Raw genomic sequence first — 20,153 nt, forward strand, 5'->3', positions numbered from 1 at the left:
TTGTCATTCCTGAGGCAGCACACATCGCTACGTGTGACACCCCGGGAACGATGAACTACAGCTTACCTGTGTCATCCGGCAATGAGGTGGGCGTGTCGTTAATGCGGCTAGTCTCCGACCCTCTACTTCTATTGGTCGGCCGCTGTGTGACGTCGCTGTGACGGCGCAAGAACCTCCCCCTTAACAAAGAGGTTGTTCGCCGCCTACAGCGATATCGCTAGAAAGGTAAGTATGTGTGACGGGTGTTAACGATATTGTGCGCCATGGGCAGAGATTTGCCTGTGACGCACAAACGACGGGGGCAGGTACGCTCGCTAGCGATATTGCTAGCGATATCGTAGCGTATAAAGCCCCCTTTAGTATAGAAAGCCTTTAATATATTATGTATGCCATTTCATAGTAATTCTGTATTATTTTTTAATTTAATATTTGAAAAATATATAGTAAAAATGTCTACAGATATGAAAAGTCCTATTTTGATCATATAAATCAATATAATCAATCAATCAATCAATATAATATGAGTTCTGTGATAGATAGACCATTATTTTTAATCTTCTCAGATTCCTTAATAACAGGGTCGGTACCGCAGGACTGGCGCATAGCAAATGTGGTGCCAATATTCAAAAAGGGGACAAAAACTGAGCCGGGAAATTATAGGCCGGTAAGTTTAACCTCTACGGTTGGTAAAATCCTTGAGGGTTTCTTGAGAGATGCTATACTGGAGTATCTCAAGAAAAATAACCTTATGACAGAGTATCAACATGGGTTTATGAGGGATCGATCCTGTCAAACTAATTTGATCAGCTTCTATGAAGAGGTAAGTTCAAGCCTGGACCAGGGAAATGCAGTGGATGTTGTGTATATGGACTTTTCAAAAGCTTTTGATACGGTGCCACACAAAAGGTTGGTACATAAAATGAGAATAATGGGGATAGGGGAAAATATGTGTAACTGGGTTAAAAACTGGCTCAGTGATAGGAAACAAAGGGTGGTTATTAATGGTACGTACTCGGACTGGGTCTCAGTTCATAGTGGGGTACCACAGGGGTCAGTATTGGGCCCGCTTCTTTTCAACATATTTATAAATGACCTTGTTGGGGGCATGCGGAGTAGAATTTCAATATTTGCAGATGATACTAAACTCTGCAGGGTAATCAATACAGAGGAGGATAATTTTATATTACAGGGAGATTTATGTAAATTGGAGGATTGGGCTGAGAAGTGGCAATTGAAGTTTAATGTAGATAAATGTAAGGTCATGCACTTGGGTAGAGGAAATAACATTTATCATTATGTACTTAATTGTAGAACACTGGGTAAAACAGACACAGAAAAAGACTTGGGTGTATGGGTGGATGGTAAACTTCACTTTAGTGGCCAGTGTCAGGCAGCTGCTGCCAGGGCTAATAAAATAATGGGATGTATTAAAAGAGGTATAAGTGTTCATGAAAAAAATATAGTTCTACCTCTGTACAAGTCACTAGTGCGACCGCACTTAGAATACTGTGTACAATTCTGGTCACCGATATATAAGAAGGACATAGCTGAACTGGAGAGGGTGCAGAGAAGAGCGACAAAGATTATTAGAGGAATGGGTGGGCTGCAATACGAAGACAGGTTATTAAACTTGGGGTTATTTAGTTTGGAAAAACGAAGGCTTAGGGGGGATCTAATCACAATGTATAAATATATGAGGGGACAGTACAGAGACCTTTCCAAAGATCTTTTTATACCTAGGCCTGCGACTGGAACACGGGGGCATCCGCTACGTCTTGAGGAAAGAAGGTTTAATCATAATCACAGACGAGGATTCTTTACTGTACGAGCAGTGAGACTATGGAACTCTCTGCCGCATGATGTTGTAATGAGTGAATCCCTACTAACATTTAAGCAGAGCCTGGACGCCTTTCTTGAAAAATGTAATATTACCAGTTATGTATATTAGATTTTATGACAGGGTATTGATCCAGGGAACTAGTCTGATTGCCAGATGTGGAGTCAGGAAGGAAATTTTTTCCCCATTGGAACTTGTTTGCCACATTGGGGTTTTTTTTGCCTTCCTCTGGATCAACATGTTAGGCTACGGGTTGAACTAGATGGACTTAAGCTGGTGTCACACTAAGCGACAGCGACAACGACGATGATTAGAAGGGAAATAAAGCCGTGATTAGTGAAATTATTCAGATTTATATCTGAAATAAAGATAATGAAACCTATTTGCCTGCTGTAAAGCTGGTGTCACACTAAGCGACAGCGACAACGACGTCGCTGTTACGTCACCATTTTCTGTGACGTAACAGCGACCTTGTAAGTCGCTGTTATGATCGCTGCTTAGCTGTCAAACACAGCAGAAGCAGCGATCATAACGTCGCTGTGCTACATGTGCAGAGAGCAGGGAGCCGCGCTTAGCGCTGGCTCCTTGCTCTCCTAGGTACAGTAGACATCGGGTTAATTAACCCGATGTGTGCTGCAGCTACATGTCACAGTGCAGAGAGCAAGGAGCCGCGCGCACTGCTTAGCGCTGGCTCCTTGCTCTCCTTGCTACAGTATACATCGGGTTAATTACCCGATGCGTACTGCAGCCACATGTCACAGTGCAGGAGCCGGCACTGGCAGCAAGAGCGGAGGCTGGTAACCAGCGTAAACATCGGGTAACCAGGGAAAGGTCTTCCCTTGGTTACCCGATGTTTACGCTGGTTACAGCTTACCGCAGCTGCCAGTGCCGGCTCCTGATCGCTTCATTTCGTCGCTCTCTCGCTGTCACACACAGCGATGTGTGTGTCACAGCGGGAGAGTGACGACCAAAAAATGAAGCTGGACATTCAGCAACGACCGGCGACCTCACAGCAGGGGCCAGGTCGTTGCTGGATGTCACACACAGCGACAGCGACGGGACGTCGCTGCAACGTCACAGAAAATGGTGACGTAGCAGCGACGTCGTCGTCGTTATGTGTGACACCAGCTTCAGAGTCTCCCTTCAACCTTACAAACTATGATACTATGATAAAAATTTGAGGAGGTTGTTATTTTCTTTTTTTCCTATTCTGTCTATTGATTGTATGCATATGTTGTATAATGCAGGGAACATGTAATAGTGTGCTGTGTGGGCTATTCCGCTGTCGTTCAGATGAGCAATGTGGCTCACAGTGGCTTGCAGACAGTTTAATGAGGCAGTCTTCATTTCACCTGAGGCAGTAGGAAATCCTGTTAGATTTACAAGTGTCCATCTGTTAAAAGGTCCCCAGAGTTATTTCCACTGGCATTCTTCATTTGGACTTAAACCCTCTTAACACTGATTGTTCAATTTGCAGGCCTGCTTATGGCCGTGTACTCAGCATTGTGGAGAAACTTAAAGAAGACTCTGATTACTGACTGTATTTCACAGTTCTTGTAAGCTGCAATCGAAATCTGTCTAGACTTTTTCTTATATTCACTTAATAATAAGATAATATTATTTCTGAATGTATGGATATTAACTTAAAATGCATTTATATTCCTAATTTTTCAAGGATTGTACTCTGTCTTGACTATTATTTGACCCAAGAACCCCAATTGGGTTGAAGTGAATGGGAGACAAACGGCAGTACTCAACAATGACTACTGCACAGTGTATGGAGCCTCAGTGTTCTCCCCCAAACTTTGCTTACATCTGGCTGCTACAGGAGCAGATTTCAGTTAAATCAATGGCAGTCTTGATTGTCAGATTCTTACCTATCTCAAATAAATGACCTAAAGTATTTTATGAACCCAGACAATCCCTTTAATGAATTATACTTTAATATTTAAATTAAATGTGATCTTATTTTGTTCTTCATGCAAATATAGTGGTATACAAAACATAGTGTACAGTGCCTTACGAAAGTATTCATCCCTTTTTAATTTTTCAACCTTTTCCCACATTTCAGGCTTCAAACATAAAGATAAAAAAATTAAAATTTTATGGTGAAGAATTAACAAGTGGGACCCAAAATGAAGTTGAACGAAATGTATTGCTTTTTTTAAAACTTTTATAAAAAATAATAAGCTGAAAATTGGGGTGTGCAATATTATTCGGCCCCTTTAAGTTAATACTTTGTAGCGCCACCTTTTGCTGCGATTACAGCTGCAAGTTGCTGGGGGTATGTCTCTATCAGTTTTGCACATCGAGAGACTGAAATTCTTGCCCATTCTTCCTTTGCAAATAGCTGGAGCTGAGTGAGGTTGGATGGAGAACGTTTGTGAACAGCAGTTTTCAGCTCTTTCCACAGATTTTCGATTGGATTCAGGTCTGGACTTTGACTTAGCCATTCTAACACCTGGATACATTTATTTGTGAACCATTCCATTGTAGATTTTGCTTTATGTTTTGGATCATTGTCTTGTTGAAAGACAAATCTCGGTTGCAGTCTCAGGTCTTTTGCAGCCTCCAACAGGTTTTCTTCAAGAATGGTCCTGTATTTGGTTCCATCCATCTTCCCATCAATTTTAACCATCTTCCCTGTCCCTGCTGAAGAAAAGCAGGCCCAATCCATGATGTTGCCACCACCATGTTTGAAAGTGGGGATGGTGTGTTCAGGGTGATGAGCTGTGTTCCTTTTATGCCAAACATATCGTTTGGCATTGTGCCCAAATAGTTCGATGTTGGTTTAATCTGATCAGAGCACCTTCTTCCACATGTTTGGTGTGTCTCCCAGGTGGCCTGTGGCAAACTTTAAACAACACTTTTTATCGATATCTTTGAGAAATGACTTTAGTCTTACCACTCCTCCATGAAGGCCAGATTTGTGCAGTGTACGACTGATTGTTGTCCTATGGACAGACTCTCCCACCTCAGCTGTAGATCTCTGCAGTTCATCCAGAGTGATCATAGGCCTCTTGGCTGCATCTCTGATCAGTCTTCTCCTTGTTTGAGATTAAATTCTTGAGGGACAGCCGGGTCTTGGTAGATTTGCAGTGGTATGATACTCCTTCTATTTCAATATGATGGCTTGCACAGTGCGTCTTGGGATGTTTAAAGTTGTGTAAATCTTTTTGTAACCAAATCCGGCTTTAAACTTCTCCACAACAGTATTACAGACTTGCCTGTTGTGTTCATTGGTCTTCATGATGCTCTCTGTGCTTTAAACAGAACACTGAGACTATCACAGAGCAGGTGCATTTATACGGAGTCTTGATTACACACATGGGGCTTATATTTATCATCATCAGTCATTTAGGACAACATTGGATCATTCAGAGATCTTCAATGAATTTCTGAAGTGAGTTTGTTGCACTGAAAGTAAAGGGGCTGAATAATATTGAACACCCCAACTTTCAGTTTATTCTTTTTTACAAAAGATTAAAATAAGCAATACATTTTGTTCAACTTCACAATTGTGTCCCACTTGTGGTTGATTCTTCACCATAACATTAAAGTTTTTATCTTCATGTTTGAAGCCTGAAATGTGGGAAAAGGTTGAAAAATTCAAGGGGGCCATATACTTTCGCAAGGCACTGTAGATTTACTTCTTAGGAGCCTGAGCTTCTGTCCATCAAATTGGTCCAAGCATAACAATCCCTGTCCACATATCATAAAAAAAAATAGGTAGGTAATAGACCCTTGTGATCCTCCTCTATGAACTATAGCGCTAGTGCTGGATTTTCCATTAGGCACAGTAGGCACTGTGTCTAGGGCCTACAAATTGTAGATAAGAAATATCCTGAGGTAAATAAAAATAATGTGAACTAATACATTTTTATGTGAATTTAATAGGAACTTCTAATAAACTAGAATTATACAATATTTGACCACATATTGAAATAAATACTGAACTAATCAAGGAAGTTTCTAACGACTTCTCTTTTCACTAAAGTCATTAATGTTGTCTTCAAATTCCATACTTTTTGTCAATTCACTTTCAATTCACAGAAGAGCAAAAGATGATGGACAATCTTGACCCATGAGTGAGTGTAAATAATTCTTAATGTGCATCAGCTTAGTCAACGATAGTACAATATAAAATGTTTGGACTCATTGATGTTCTTTAAGATATCTTCCCAAATTATGGTCATTAAAACCATTTCAAATCTGTTCAAATGTGTTAGTAAAGCTTTGAGTTCATGAACAACTGCTGATTTTTGTCCTTCAGTGTCAGCAATATGAACTAATACTATGTTTGTTTGTTAAAAACAGAGAATTTTAGGCCATAAATTAATTTGTAATTACTGTTTCCAATGGATTATGTAAACTTTCCATACATTTTGTATTTAAGTTGGTGTGCCTAGGGCCTACGAAGACCTAAATCCGGCCCTGTATAGCACTGAGCTGAAAAAAAGATTAGGGACATAAATGATTAGTTGATCGCAATTGATTGCATTAATAAATAATCTGATAATACATTCTTTTTAAATTAAAATACTAATAAAAATAAATTATTACCAGTGAGGAGGTCTCATTAGATTCTTTTCCTGAGATTTGCCTCCACACTAAGGCTATGTTCACACACTGCGTTTTTTACCTGCGTTTTTGGTCCGTTTTTGCTGCAGAAATTTTCTTGAGAAATTATTGTAACCTTTCTGCAGACATTCCCCAGCAAAACCTATGGCAAAAAAAATTAGCTGTGCACACACTGCGTTTTTTTCTTAAGAAAATTCTTTCAGTAGATTTTCTTAAGAAACAGAATGAGCATGTCACTTCTTTTTTGCAGCTAACTGCGTTATTTCACGCCATTGACTGTAATGTAATCATGAAATAGCGCAGGAATAACGCAGGTAGCAAGTGATGTGCGCTATTACTGCGTTATACCTGCGTTATTCCTGCGTTATTTCGCGTTTTCAAGACATAGCGTACTTCCCTGCACTGCGTTTTGCAGGGAAGTGATGTCACTAGGACAGGAAGAGGAAGAAGAAGAGAAAAAAAAAAGCGTGGGCTCCGCTGTATTTTTACCTTCCAGCCGGGTAAACACACAGCGGCGGCCCGGTATTCTCAGGCTGGGGAGAGCGAGGGACAGGGTTAATGCCCCTCCCCCTCCCGCAGCCGAGAATATCAGCCGCAGCTGCCCCGGGACTGTCGCATCCATTATGCGACAATCCCGGCGTGTTACCGGCTCCTCCAGATGCCGTGATGCTGGGGAAATCCAAGTAATATGGAGTTAATGGCAACTAATAGCTGCCGCTAAGTCCAAGATTAGTGATCGCAGCTTCTATGACACGCCGTCACTAATCTGAAAGTGAAAGTAAAGAAACACTCACACACACCGAAAAATCCTTTATTTTGAATAAAAGGCAAAAAGCCCCTCTTTCTCCAGTGTATTAACCCCTCACAGACACAGCTCTGACGTAATCCACAGTGATGTCCCCCGGCGCTTCCAGCCCTGCTCCAGCCGCGTGTGACAGTTCTCCACGGGTCAGTGAGCGAGTGCTGAATGCAGCTCCTGAGCGTGGTGCAGAGGAGACTCCAGGACATTTCTCACAGCCGGTGATGTGCACACATTACCGGCCATGAGAAGTGCAGTGTGTGTGGGGGGAAACGTCATAAATAAAGCTGGAATATCTATCCCTCTATCTATCCCTCTATCTATTTATCCAGCCCTCTATCTATCCCTCTATCTATCTATATTATCTATCTATCTATCTATCTATCCCTCTATCTATATTATCTGTCTATCTATCCCTTTATCTATCTATCTATCCCTCTATTATCTATCTATCCCTCTATTATCTATCCCTCTATCTATCCCTCTATCTATCCCTCTATCTATCTATCCCTCTATCTATCTATATTATCTATCTATCTATCCCTTTATCTATCTTTCCCTCTATTATCTATCTATCCCTCTATCTATCTATCCCTCTATTATCTATCTATCTATCTATCCCTCTATCTATCCCTCTATCTATCCCTCTATTATCTATCTATCCCTCTATCTATCCCTCTATTATCTATCTATCCCTCTATCTATCTATCTATCCCTCTATCCATCCCTCTATCTATCTATCTATCTATCCCTCTATTATCTATCTATCTATCTATCCATCTATCCATCTATCTATCCCTCTATTTATCTACAGTTAGGTCCAGAAATATTTGGACAGTGACACAAGTTTTGTTATTTTAGCTGTTTAGAAAAACATGTTCAGAAATACAATTATATATATAATATGGGCTGAAAGTGCACACTCCCAGCTGCAATATTAGAGTTTTCACATCCAAATCGGAGAAAGGGTTTAGGAATCATAGCTCTGTAATGCATAGCCTCTTCTTTTTCAAGGGACCAAAAGTAATTGGACAAGGGACTCTAAGGGCTGGAATTAACTCTGAAGGCGTCTCCCTCGTTAACCTGTAATCAATGAAGTAGTTAAAAGGTCTGGGGTTGATTACAGGTGTGTGGTTTTGCATTTGGAAGCTGTTGCTGTGACCAGACAACATGCGGTCTAAGGAACTCTCAATTGAGGTGAAGCAGAAAATCCTGAGGCTGAAAAAAAAGAAAAAATCCATCAGAGAGATAGCAGACATGCTTGGAGTAGCAAAATCAACAGTCGGGTACATTCTGAGAAAAAAGGAATTGACTGGTGAGCTTGGGAACTCAAAAAGGCCTGGGCATCCACGGATGACAACAGTGGTGGATGATCGCCGCATACTTTCTTTGGGGAAGAAGAACCCGTTCACAACATCGACTGAAGTCCAGAACACTCTCAGTGAAGTAGGTGTATCTGTCTCTAAGTCAACAGTAAAGAGAAGACTCCGTGAAAGTAAATACAAAGGGTTCACATCTAGATACAAACCATTCATCAATTCCAAAAATAGACAGGCCAGAGTTAAATTTGCTGAAAAACACCTCATGAAGCCAGCTCAGTTCTGGAAAAGTATTCTATGGACAGATGAGACCAAGATCAACCTGTACCAGAATGATGGGAAGAAAAAAGTTTGGAGAAGAAAGGGAACGGCACATGATCCAAGGCACACCACATCCTCTGTAAAACATGGTGGAGGCAACGTGATAGCATGGGCATGCATGGCTTTCAATGGCACTGGGTCACTTGTGTTTATTGATGACATAACAGCAGACAAGAGTAGCCGGATGAATTCTGAAGTGTATCAGGATATACTTTCAGCCCAGATTCAGCCAAATGCCGCAAAGTTGATCGGACGGCGCTTCATAGTACAGATGGACAATGACCCCAAGCATACAGCCAAAGCTACCCAGGAGTTCATGAGTGCAAAAAAGTGGAACATTCTGCAATGGCCAAGTCAATCACCAGATCTTAACCCAATTGAGCATGCATTTCACTTGCTCAAATCCAGACTTAAGACGGAAAGACCCACAAACAAGCAAGACCTGAAGGCTGCGGCTGTAAAGGCCTGGCAAAGCATTAAGAAGGAGGAAACCCAGCGTTTGGTGATGTCCATGGGTTCCAGACTTAAGGCAGTGATTGCCTCCAAAGGATTCGCAACAAAATATTGAAAATAAAAATTTTTTTTTGGGGTTTGGTTTATTTGTCCAATTACTTTTGACCTCCTAAAATATGGAGTGTTTGTAAAGAAATGTGTACAATTCCTACAATTTCTATCAGATATTTTTGTTCAAACCTTCAAATTAAACGTTACAATCTGCACTTGAATTCTGTTGTAGAGGTTTCATTTCAAATCCAATGTCATGGCATGCAGAGCCCAACTCGCGAAAATTGTGTCACTGTCCAAATATTTCTGGACCTAACTGTATCTATCTATCTATCCCTCTATTATCTATCTATCCCTCTATCTATCTATCTATCTATCTATCCCTCTATCTATCCCTCTATTATCTATCTATCTATCCCTCTATTATCTATCTATCTATCCATCTATCCATCTATCTATCCCTCTATTTATCTATCTATCTATCCCTCTATTATCTATCTATCCATCTATCCCTCTATCTATCCATCTATTATTTATCTATCTATCTATACCCTAAATATCTATTATCTATCTATCTATCTATCCTTCTATCTATCTATCCCTCTATTATCTATCTATCCCTCTATGTATCTATCTATCCATCTATAATTTATCTATCTATCTATACCCTAAATATCTATTATCTATCTATCTATCCCTCTATCTATCTATCCCTCTATTATCCTATCTATCTATCTATCTATCTATCTATCTATCCCTCTATCTATCTATTTATCTATCTATCTATCCATCTATCTAGCTATCTATCTATTATTTATCTATCTATCTATCTATACCCTAAATATCTATTATCTATCTATCTATTCCTCTATCTATCTATCCCTCTATTATCCTATCTATCTATTTATCTATATTATCTATCTATACCCCTAAATATCTATCTATTATCTATCTATCTATCTATTATCTATCTTTCTATATTATCTGTCTATCTTTCTATATTATCTATCCTTCTGTCGATCTATCATCTATCTGTCTATCTATCTATCCATCTATCTTATCTATTTATCTATACCCCTAAATATCTATCTATTATCTATCTATTATCTAGCTATCTATTATCTATCTATACCCCTAAATATCTATTATCTATCTATATCCCTCTATCTATTATCTATATCTATCCCTCTATACTCTATCTATTCCCCTAAATATCTATATCTATCTATCTATCATATATCTATCTCTGTATTATCTATTTTTTTTTTTTTATTTTCAATGTGCTTTATTGCTGTAAAGGCATTAAAATACGCAGGGACCAACATGAAAGAAAACGCACCGATAACGCATCAAAAACGCACCAAAAACGCATCTGCGTTATTGGTGCGTTTTTTAATGCAGGTGCGCTAATCCTTCACTCTCAAGAAATTTCTTAAGAAATTTCTTAAGAAAAATCATTTTTCTAGTGTGAACATAGCCTAAGGCCGAATTCAAATGCATGTATCATAGTTTGAGTACAACCCATGATGCACAGACTAGCTGTGGCTCTCCAGACCTTTACTTGACAGCTTCATAGATACAGAATTTACAGTGCTTTCAAGTTCAGGTCAGGAGACCCTCGACCCTGCCTTTCATCGCAATCTGTATCTACACTGTGAAACACAAATGTCTGAATTTGGCTTAACCATGATCCGGCCTTGTCCAGAGCATAATATTGAACTACAGTTGTACTATTGAATTGCACACATGTTGTATACAACATTTTAGAATCCTAAATTGGTTTTATATAATTTTAGATCTTTTTACTGGTTCCTGTTCTTGAAACACCCTGGTTTCACTTGAATATTTAGTAAATCAGCTAGTTCTGCTGTGGGGTAGTAATTGGCCTTTGGACAAATGTAGCGCTTTTGTCCCTGCATGGTCCTGCCTATCCCCTCCAGCAGGGATGCCAATTCACTCTCCTGACACGGCTGGACCTCCCTTGCTATTCCCATGCTTTTCTCCTGCCTCCTGCTTCCAGGCCTGTGCACACCACACAGGTCTCTAGCAAGCACGCTTAGGGCATGCAAGCACACTCCACGTCTAAAAGGGACAGCACACTAATACCCGAAGAGTATAGTTTAGTAAATTTAGTGCTTGTCTGCTTGCTAGCTAGTTGTCAGGTCACGATTCTCCTGTACCCGTGCCCGCCTTCCCATATCCATACCTGTTATACTTTCCGTAACTTCCTGCATTTCAGCTTTCAGTTAAACTGATGTCTTGGCGCGGCTTCATTCACTGCTCCCTATATTGTGAGCTGCTTCTGTAAACATGCTCTGCCACTTTGACAGGTTGATCAGCAGTGCAGCAGTGGAAACTCAGCTGCAAATCAAAGTGCCAGGGCATGCTGAAACTATAGTGAGCGGTGACTATAGTTGCACCACTACAGCAGTATGACTGAAAGCCAGCAGCTCCATGAAGAAATAAAGTTAATTTTCTCCAAATTGCTGCACTTTAAGTACTGCAACTAAACACCTTTATAACACTGTTACCTTGCAGATCTACCCTATATCTGTAGGTTATAGCAGTGTTGGACAAGGCTGTTTCCCTTTAAACTTTTTTCAATCTTTTCAGTGCAAAAAAATCGCATGTTTTGCTAAAATGTCACATAATTTGTGCCAAAATTTAAAGCTCACATAAAAACACTCCTGGAGGTAGGCAAATGGGGACCGGAGTATATTTGTGAGAAATTTTATGACCTTTTGAAAAAGTCTCATTTGATGTATCAGGCGAAAAAATGGGATAATCTCAAACTGTGCCAACAGGTGAATATATAAAATATGGACTTAAAAACAAGGCACAAAAATAAATTATTAGTATGGCATGGACAAAAAACATGGCGCAAAATTCTAAAAATTCATAAAAAAAAACTAGGTTAAATGCAATTATGAAATGGGCCATAAGTCATTTCTTTACACCTCCCCCCTTTTTAGAAATAACTCTTTAGAAATGGATGTGAAGATCTTTTCTTTTTCTCCCTTTTCAGTTTTAGTTTTTAACAAAAAATATGAACATTTAGCATAAAAATATGCCAAAGGCATAAGTGTCACAAGTTTTTAGCATCCACAGGTTACATCTTGTGTTGGAATAGATTAACTTTCATTTGATGATGAGAGGGTTAAGGACTCTTTCCTTTCTGGCTGAGATTAGTCATAGCCTTAATCACAGCTGCAGAATCTTGGCATCATGCCGTTTCACTATATTTTCCCACCCCTGACTTCACTCCATACTGGTGAAAGAATCTCTATATTGACCACTTTGAAGGAGCCTGTCTCTGGAGTAGCTGAGGAGTCATTTCAGTCGCAGCTGTGAAGTTCAAAGAAATCTAGGAATTTTATTTGTTGTGTCTTTCCCCACTCTGTTTGTCTTACTTTCCTTGTGTTGAAAGTCAGGATAAGATCAGGGTCAGTGAGGGCGCAGGCATGTGATGGGGCATGGGGGGAAGGACCCGTCTCTGGATATTAAGAAGCTTAGGGATCAGTCACAGGTGGGAGGTGGTGACCTATCTCGCCTCTCCCTTTCAGCAGGACCTTCCTCTATATATTTCCTGGATTTCCTCTTTGTGTGTTGCGCCACACACAGGGCTCTCTCTCGCCTCAGCGTGACAATGAGGCTAACTAGATAAAAACTCAAAGAATAATTGAAACTAATTGTAAGCTAATAATTTGTTTCCATTATATTATAAAGTACCTAATTAAAATCTGTAATATGCCTCATCATCAGTGCGCTGAGATAACTTACGGTGAACACACACCACTAACTCTGCATTTATTTCACAATTATATTAATTCTATATTCATATTAAGTGGAACTGTTGTACAAGATTTGCAAATGAAATAATCTTAGCATCATCATTATTTGTGTGCTGAGAACTATAAATAGCTTTTCAGTATGTAATGAAAATGTGCAGCTATTAAGCGGTTTTGTTTATGCCCAATAAACAGATATGAATGCAGGATAATGAATAACTCAAAATGCTGCCCACTCAACATGCTGCTTCTAAAGTCTTCACTGCAGGGACACTTTGAAACCCTATTCAGCTTTTACAAAGGGTGAATTTACAGTGCCTGATTATTTAAAATCAGGATGCATAGGAACCTTGATTTTCCGATAAGTGTAGTAACCTAGTGTAAACAGGCTGCAAAATGCTTGTTCAAATCATCGCTCTTGGCAGTGCGTCTTGTGTAAACAGGACTGGTGTGCCACCAGGAACAATGACATTCTCATGTTAATCATCATTCTATATACATCAAAGTGCGGTCAACTTGCCTAAAGAGACTTTCTAATGACCGCTGATTGGCTTCTATGTGGACATCAGCCAATGGCATTTCACCTTAACTAAGCCTAATACTAGTAGTATACCCTTGCTCTAAGGTTGGTATACTAGGAGCTATATTAATATAGAATTTTACAGGTCAAAGATTTTTCAGTTGTTTCAGTAATTTATTACTAGAAATATAATACGAAAATTCACTTAATTGTATGCTGCTGTTCTGTAGAAAAAATGTCCATTGTCCATTCGCAACATGAGTAAGATTTGGCCAAATTGCTCGGAATTTCCCAAACTAGTTGTTAAACTTACAGCAGTTTCCATGAACTTGAGGAGGCACCGGATCCGATTCAGATGCCATACTTCTGGGCTTAACTGTATAATTGTCTGTAAAATGCGGATACAGTTGAATAGCTCTGCAGATGCCGCTCGTGTACCAGCCATATTGCAGAGGGGAAGCAGAAAGGAGCACGCACGCAGCCACCAAATTCATAGACTTTTCTATTGCATCCGTACACTGTTGTGTATTTCATTGAGGATGTGAGATATTGGTGGAGGTCCACATTCTGAGTCTGGTGATGTTTGGTAACAACTCCCAGTATCGCTTTACTATTGTTCATGTAATATTGAGAGCCGTATATTTATGTGATACAAATGTATATGGGGCTGACGTGACATTGCAATTAATCATTGAGCGAAGCTTAATGATTTATTCATATACTGATTAATGACATTTCTGCAATATTCATGTACTGACAATGGTTCTGATGCTGTATTAATGTACTGATGATGGTTGTGGTACTGTATTTATGAACTAATGATGGTTTTGGTGCTGTATTCATGTACTGATGGTGGTTTTAGTGCTTTATTCCTTAATTAGTGATGGTTCTGCTGCAGTATTTATGCACTGATTATGTTTTTGGTGCTATATTTATGTACTAATGGTGGTTATGGTGCTATAGTCATGTACGGATGATGGTTCTTTTACTTTATTCATATACTAATGGTTTTAGTGCTGTGTTCCTGAATTGTTGATGGTTGTGTATTCATGTTGTGATGATGGCTCATGTGCTGTGTTCAAGTACTAATGGTTGTTCGGTGCTGTATTCTTGTTTTTATTGATTATTTTTGTGATGTATTCATGTATTGATATTGGTTCTGTTGCAGTACTCCTGTACTGATAATTTTTTATCATGCTGTATTCATGCACTGGTGGTAGTTCTGGTACTTTATTCCTGTACTGATTCTGTAATACTGTGGCTCTAGTAATCTTTAATTTGTCACAGGAAATACTTATTGGCTAGTATAATAAAGTAGTGTGTTGTCTGATAAGTTAAGGATTACAACATCAGTCTTTTTCTGTTGAGAGCATTAAACTTTTGTATTTTGGGGAAAGGGCAGAAAATGGGGTTCCTATGTTGATAAGCTGTGCAATGTAGGTAGATTCTATAAGGTGTTTCAAGGGAACCTGTCACTCACTGTCTGCAAGTGAGGAAACAAGAAAGCCTGCGGAGACACCATCACATGTTTCTCAACGCTGGCAGGAAACTAGCCAGGTCTTTCACCGGGAAGGAACAACCACAGGAAGGGCAGTCTCCAGTCAAGGAGGCCACCTATGCCAAACATGGTATCCATCCACAGACAGCTGTTTCGGGGTATTTGCCCCTCATCAGTGTGGAATAGGAAACTGGCTAGTGGGAGCAATGCCTAGTAGAAGACTACATAAGGAAGGATGGTTGACCTTAGGGAGATCAACATCCAACACCGCGGAGACACCATCACGTGTTTCTCAACGCAGTGATTCTAGAGCAATGCCCCCTGGGAAATATTCAAAACAAGAAAGCCTGCGGAGACACCATCACATGTTTCTCAACGCTGGCAGGAAACTAGCCAGGTCTTTCACCGGGAAGGAACAACCACGGGAAGGGCAGTCTCCAGTCAAGGAGGCCACCTATTAAGTATTTGCCCCTCATCAGTTTCCTACCCCACACTGATGAGGGGCAAATACCCCAAAACAGCTGTCTGTGGATGGATACCATGTTTGGCATAGGTGGCCTCCTTAACTGGAGACTGCCCTTCCCATGGTTGTTCCTTCCCGGTGAAAGACCTTGCTAGTTTCCTGCCAGCATTGAGAAACATGTGATGGTGTCTCCGCAGGCTTTCTTGTTTTGAATATTTCCCAGGGGGCATTGCTCTAAAATCACTGCGTTGAGAAACACGTGATGGTGTCTCAGCGGTGTTGGATGTTCATCTCCTTAAGGTCAACCATCCTTGCTTTTGTAGTCTTCTACTAGGCATTGCTCCCACTAGCCAGTTTCCTACTCCACAGTGATGAGGGGCAAATACCCCGAAACAGCTGTCTGTGGATGGATACCATGTTTGGCATAGGTGGCTTCCTTGACTGGAGACTGCCCTTCCCATGGTTGTTGCTCCCCGGTGAAAGACCTGACTAGTTTCCTGCCAGTGTTGAGAAACATGTGATGGTGTCTCCGCAGGCTTTCTTGTTTTGAATATTTCCCAAGGGGCATTGCTGTAGAATCACTGCGTTGAGAAACATGTGATGGTGTTTGCGCGGTGTTGGATGTTGATCTCCCTAAGGTCAACCATCCTTGCTTATGTAGTCTTCTACTAGGCATTGCTCCCACTAGCCAGTTTCCTACTCCACACTGATGAGGGGCAAATACCCTGAAACAGCTGTCTGTGGATGGATACCATGTTTGGCATAGGTGGCCTCCTTGACTGGAGACTGCCCTTCCCGTGGTTGTTCCTTCCCAGTGAAAGACCTGGCAAGTTTCCTGCCAGCGTTGAGAAACATGTGATGGTGTCTCCTCAGGCTTTCTTGTTTTGAATATTTCCTAGGGGGCATTGCTCTAGAATCACTGCGTTGAGAAACACGTGATGGTGTCCCCGCGATGTTGGATGTTGATCTCCCTAAGGTCAACCATCCTTGCTTATGCAAGTGAGGAAAAGCTGTCGGGGACCTGCCCATATGACTACTGCACAGCGAAACGTCTATTAACATCTTCAGGACCTATGACATACCAATACATCGTGGTTAAAAAGGGGTTCCTGACCTATGACATATGTGTAAGTCATAGTGATCACACTGGGCACAGGAGCTGTTCCTGTGCAATTGCTGCAGGTACTTCGGCTTATCTGACAGCCAAGACCCGATTCTCTCAGCCCAGAGCATCCGCATACTGCCTGTGTCCATTTAATCCAATAAATGCTGTGATCAATAGCAATCACAGCATTTTAGTACTAAGATAGTGAGAGTGCTCTCTCTCTAAGTGATAAGGACTCTCACAAGATCACATGGGCCCGATCTTACCATGGCAACCCAGGGATGATGTCATGATGACCTTCAGGTCATCCAGCTATGGCAACTCTCTGAGATCATGCCAGGAGCATGAGCTTAGATGCTTCTATAAGTGCAGTACTGACAGGTATAATGTATTGCAATGCTAGTGCATTGCAATACATTATACCAGTGATCAGCAATAAAACTTTAAGTCCCATATAAAAAGTTAAAAACGTAAAAAAAAGTTGTAAGAATATAAAAAAATATAAAAAATATATATATTATACCAATAAATGTATTGTGGAGACACGGGGGTCCATGGGTGCTCTCGTCCACTGATCTGGCCGCCTTTAGAAAGACAGCATGCCCCAGGGCTCATCCCAACTGAACGCCCGACCTCCTTAACCGTGGGCGGAACACTACTCAGACAACACAGGATGAGGGAGTCTCAATATTAAGACTTTATTGGATCCGCCAGGTGACTGGATTGTCCCAAGCTGGATTCCTTCCTTAGGTAGTTCGTAATATCTCAGCAGAATCCTTGCATTTGATGCTGAAGTCCATGTTGTATTCTAATGCAGGTTTGGTTATGGCTTGCCAATCGGATCCGCAGATCCTAGATTGCTATCATGTAGCAAGAGTCTCCCCAGGCAATGGACAGTCCTCCTTCTTATACCCCTGAGCTCTCCATTCAGACCATTGGGGTCTTCACGATTGGTGGATAAGACTGGGCTCTTATTGGCTAGATTTCAAGCCGTATAAAAAATATCCCTAGTAGTAATGGTCTCTGGCAGAGACGAGGATGGGAAAGCTAAGTTACATCTCATCTAGCAATACAATGGGAGGTTCGCATAATTGACTGATCTGGGTATCTGACCTTCACTGGCCAAGGCAATTACATGAGTCAACAAGAACTTTAACACTTGACTCCTAAAGGCCACGTATCACTAAGTGACATCGCTAGCGACATCGCTGCTGAGTTTTATGTGACGCAAAAGTGATCTTGCTAGCGATGTCGCTGTGTGTGACCTCCATCAACAACCTGGCCCCTGCTGTAAGGTCGCCGGTCGTTGCTGAATGTCCTGGACCATTTTTTGCTTGTTGCTCTCCCGCTGTGAAGCACACATCGCTGTGTTTGACAGCGAGAGAGCAACGATCTGAATGTGCAGGGAGCCGGTTTCTGCGGACGCTGGTAACCAAGGTACACATCGGGTAACCAAGCAAAGGCTTTGCTTGGTTACCCGATATTTACCTTGATTACCAGTGTCCACAGCTTCTAGAAGCCGGCTCCATACTCCCTGCACACGTAGCCAAGGTACACATCGGGTAACTATAAGCAAAGTGCTTTGCTTAGTAACCCGATGTGCACCATGGTTACGATGCACAGCGTCGTTACACGGGTCGCTGGTGGCTGGTGGCTGATCTCTGATCGCTGTGGAGATGTGCCTGTTTGACAGCTCACCAGCAACCATGTAGCGACGCTCCAGCGATCCCTGCCAGGTCAGATCACTGGTGGGATTGCTGGAGCGTCGCTTAGTGTGACGGTACCTTAAGAGTCTTGTAGAAACAATGAGGGGCTTATCCCCCATTTATGAACAAACTATCATCATGTTTGGCTGAATTTTAAGAAACTTAACCCATGCTAGGCACTGACAGAGTCCATGCCGTCACATGTATATATTTATGTAAAAACAAAAATATACAAAAAAATATATACATTTGGTGTCTCTGCGTCCAGAACTGATCTATAAAATGTCACACTAGCTAACCCCTTAAATGAACACCGTAAAACAAGTAAATAAAAACAAATAAATAGCAAAAACTGTGTTTTCATCATGCAGCTGACAAAAAGGTTTCACGGGCTCTCCAAATGTGACATGGTGTCCGCTAGCGATTACAGCCAATTTTTCGTTCAAAAAGTCAAATGGTGCTCCTTTACTTCCAAGCCCTGCTGTTCACTTAAATAGTAGTTTTCCACCACATGCGGGGTATTAGCATACTCAGGAGAAATTTCACAACAAATTGTATGGTGCAATTTCTCTAGTTACCTTTGCGGAAAAAAAATTAGGCCAAAACAACATTTTTGTGTGACAAATGTGATTTTTTATTTTCATGGCTCAACGATAAAAAAGATATAAAATTCTGTGAAGCACCTGTGGGTTCAAGGTGCTCACTACACATCTAGATAAATTCCTTGAGGGGTATAGTTTCCAAAATCAAGTCACTTCTGGGGGGTTCTACAGTTTCAGGCACATCAAGGGCTTTGCACACTTGAAATTGCGTTCACTTATCTATAACATAGCACCCTATATTCATTATGTCTGTTATTCCTATAGTAAACGACATCCCTGCTGCAAGATACCAGTTTGCATGTACACCTTTGTTTTTCCTGTGATCAACTGCATCCCTACTAGAAGATATACAAATTCCTATACATCAGGGGTGGACAATTAATTTTCCTTAATTATAATTAGTATACATATTATTGTATGAGCCCCCCCACATAGCCCTCTATACACATTATGAGCCCCTACATAGCCCCGTATATACATTATGAGCCCTCACATAGACCCTTTATACAGTATGTGCACCCACATGCCTTCCTATATACAGAAGTAGACCCCACACATAGCCCCCTATAATCAGTATGAGCCCTTAGATAGCCCTGCTCTATTCAGTATGAGCCCCTCAAAAGACCCATATATATAATGAATATATAGAATATAGACCTCTGTATACAGTTTGAGCCCCATATAGTATCTCTATATACAGTATGAGCACTGACATAGCCTCCTATATACAGTATGAACCCCCACACAGCCCCCTATATATAGTATGAGCCAACACATAGCACTCCTATATACAGTATGAGCCCCTACATAGTCGAAGGACCACATAGCCCTCCTATATACAATATGAGCCCTTACACAGGCCCCTACATACAGTATGAGCCCCCACATAGCCATTCAATATACAGCATGAGTCCTCACATAGACCTTTATATAAAGTATCATAGTCCTCCTCTATACATTATGAGCCCTAAAATATATGTATGTAAAATTAACCCCAGATTAACCTATATATAGTATGAGCCCCCACATAACTTTCATATATACAGAATGAGCCGTCACATAGCCCGCTAGAGTATGAGCGAATCTCAAAGACTCGTATATACAATATGA

This window comes from Anomaloglossus baeobatrachus, chromosome 6 (assembly GCF_048569485.1).
Source record: "Anomaloglossus baeobatrachus isolate aAnoBae1 chromosome 6, aAnoBae1.hap1, whole genome shotgun sequence".
NCBI lineage: Eukaryota > Metazoa > Chordata > Amphibia > Anura > Aromobatidae > Anomaloglossus > Anomaloglossus baeobatrachus.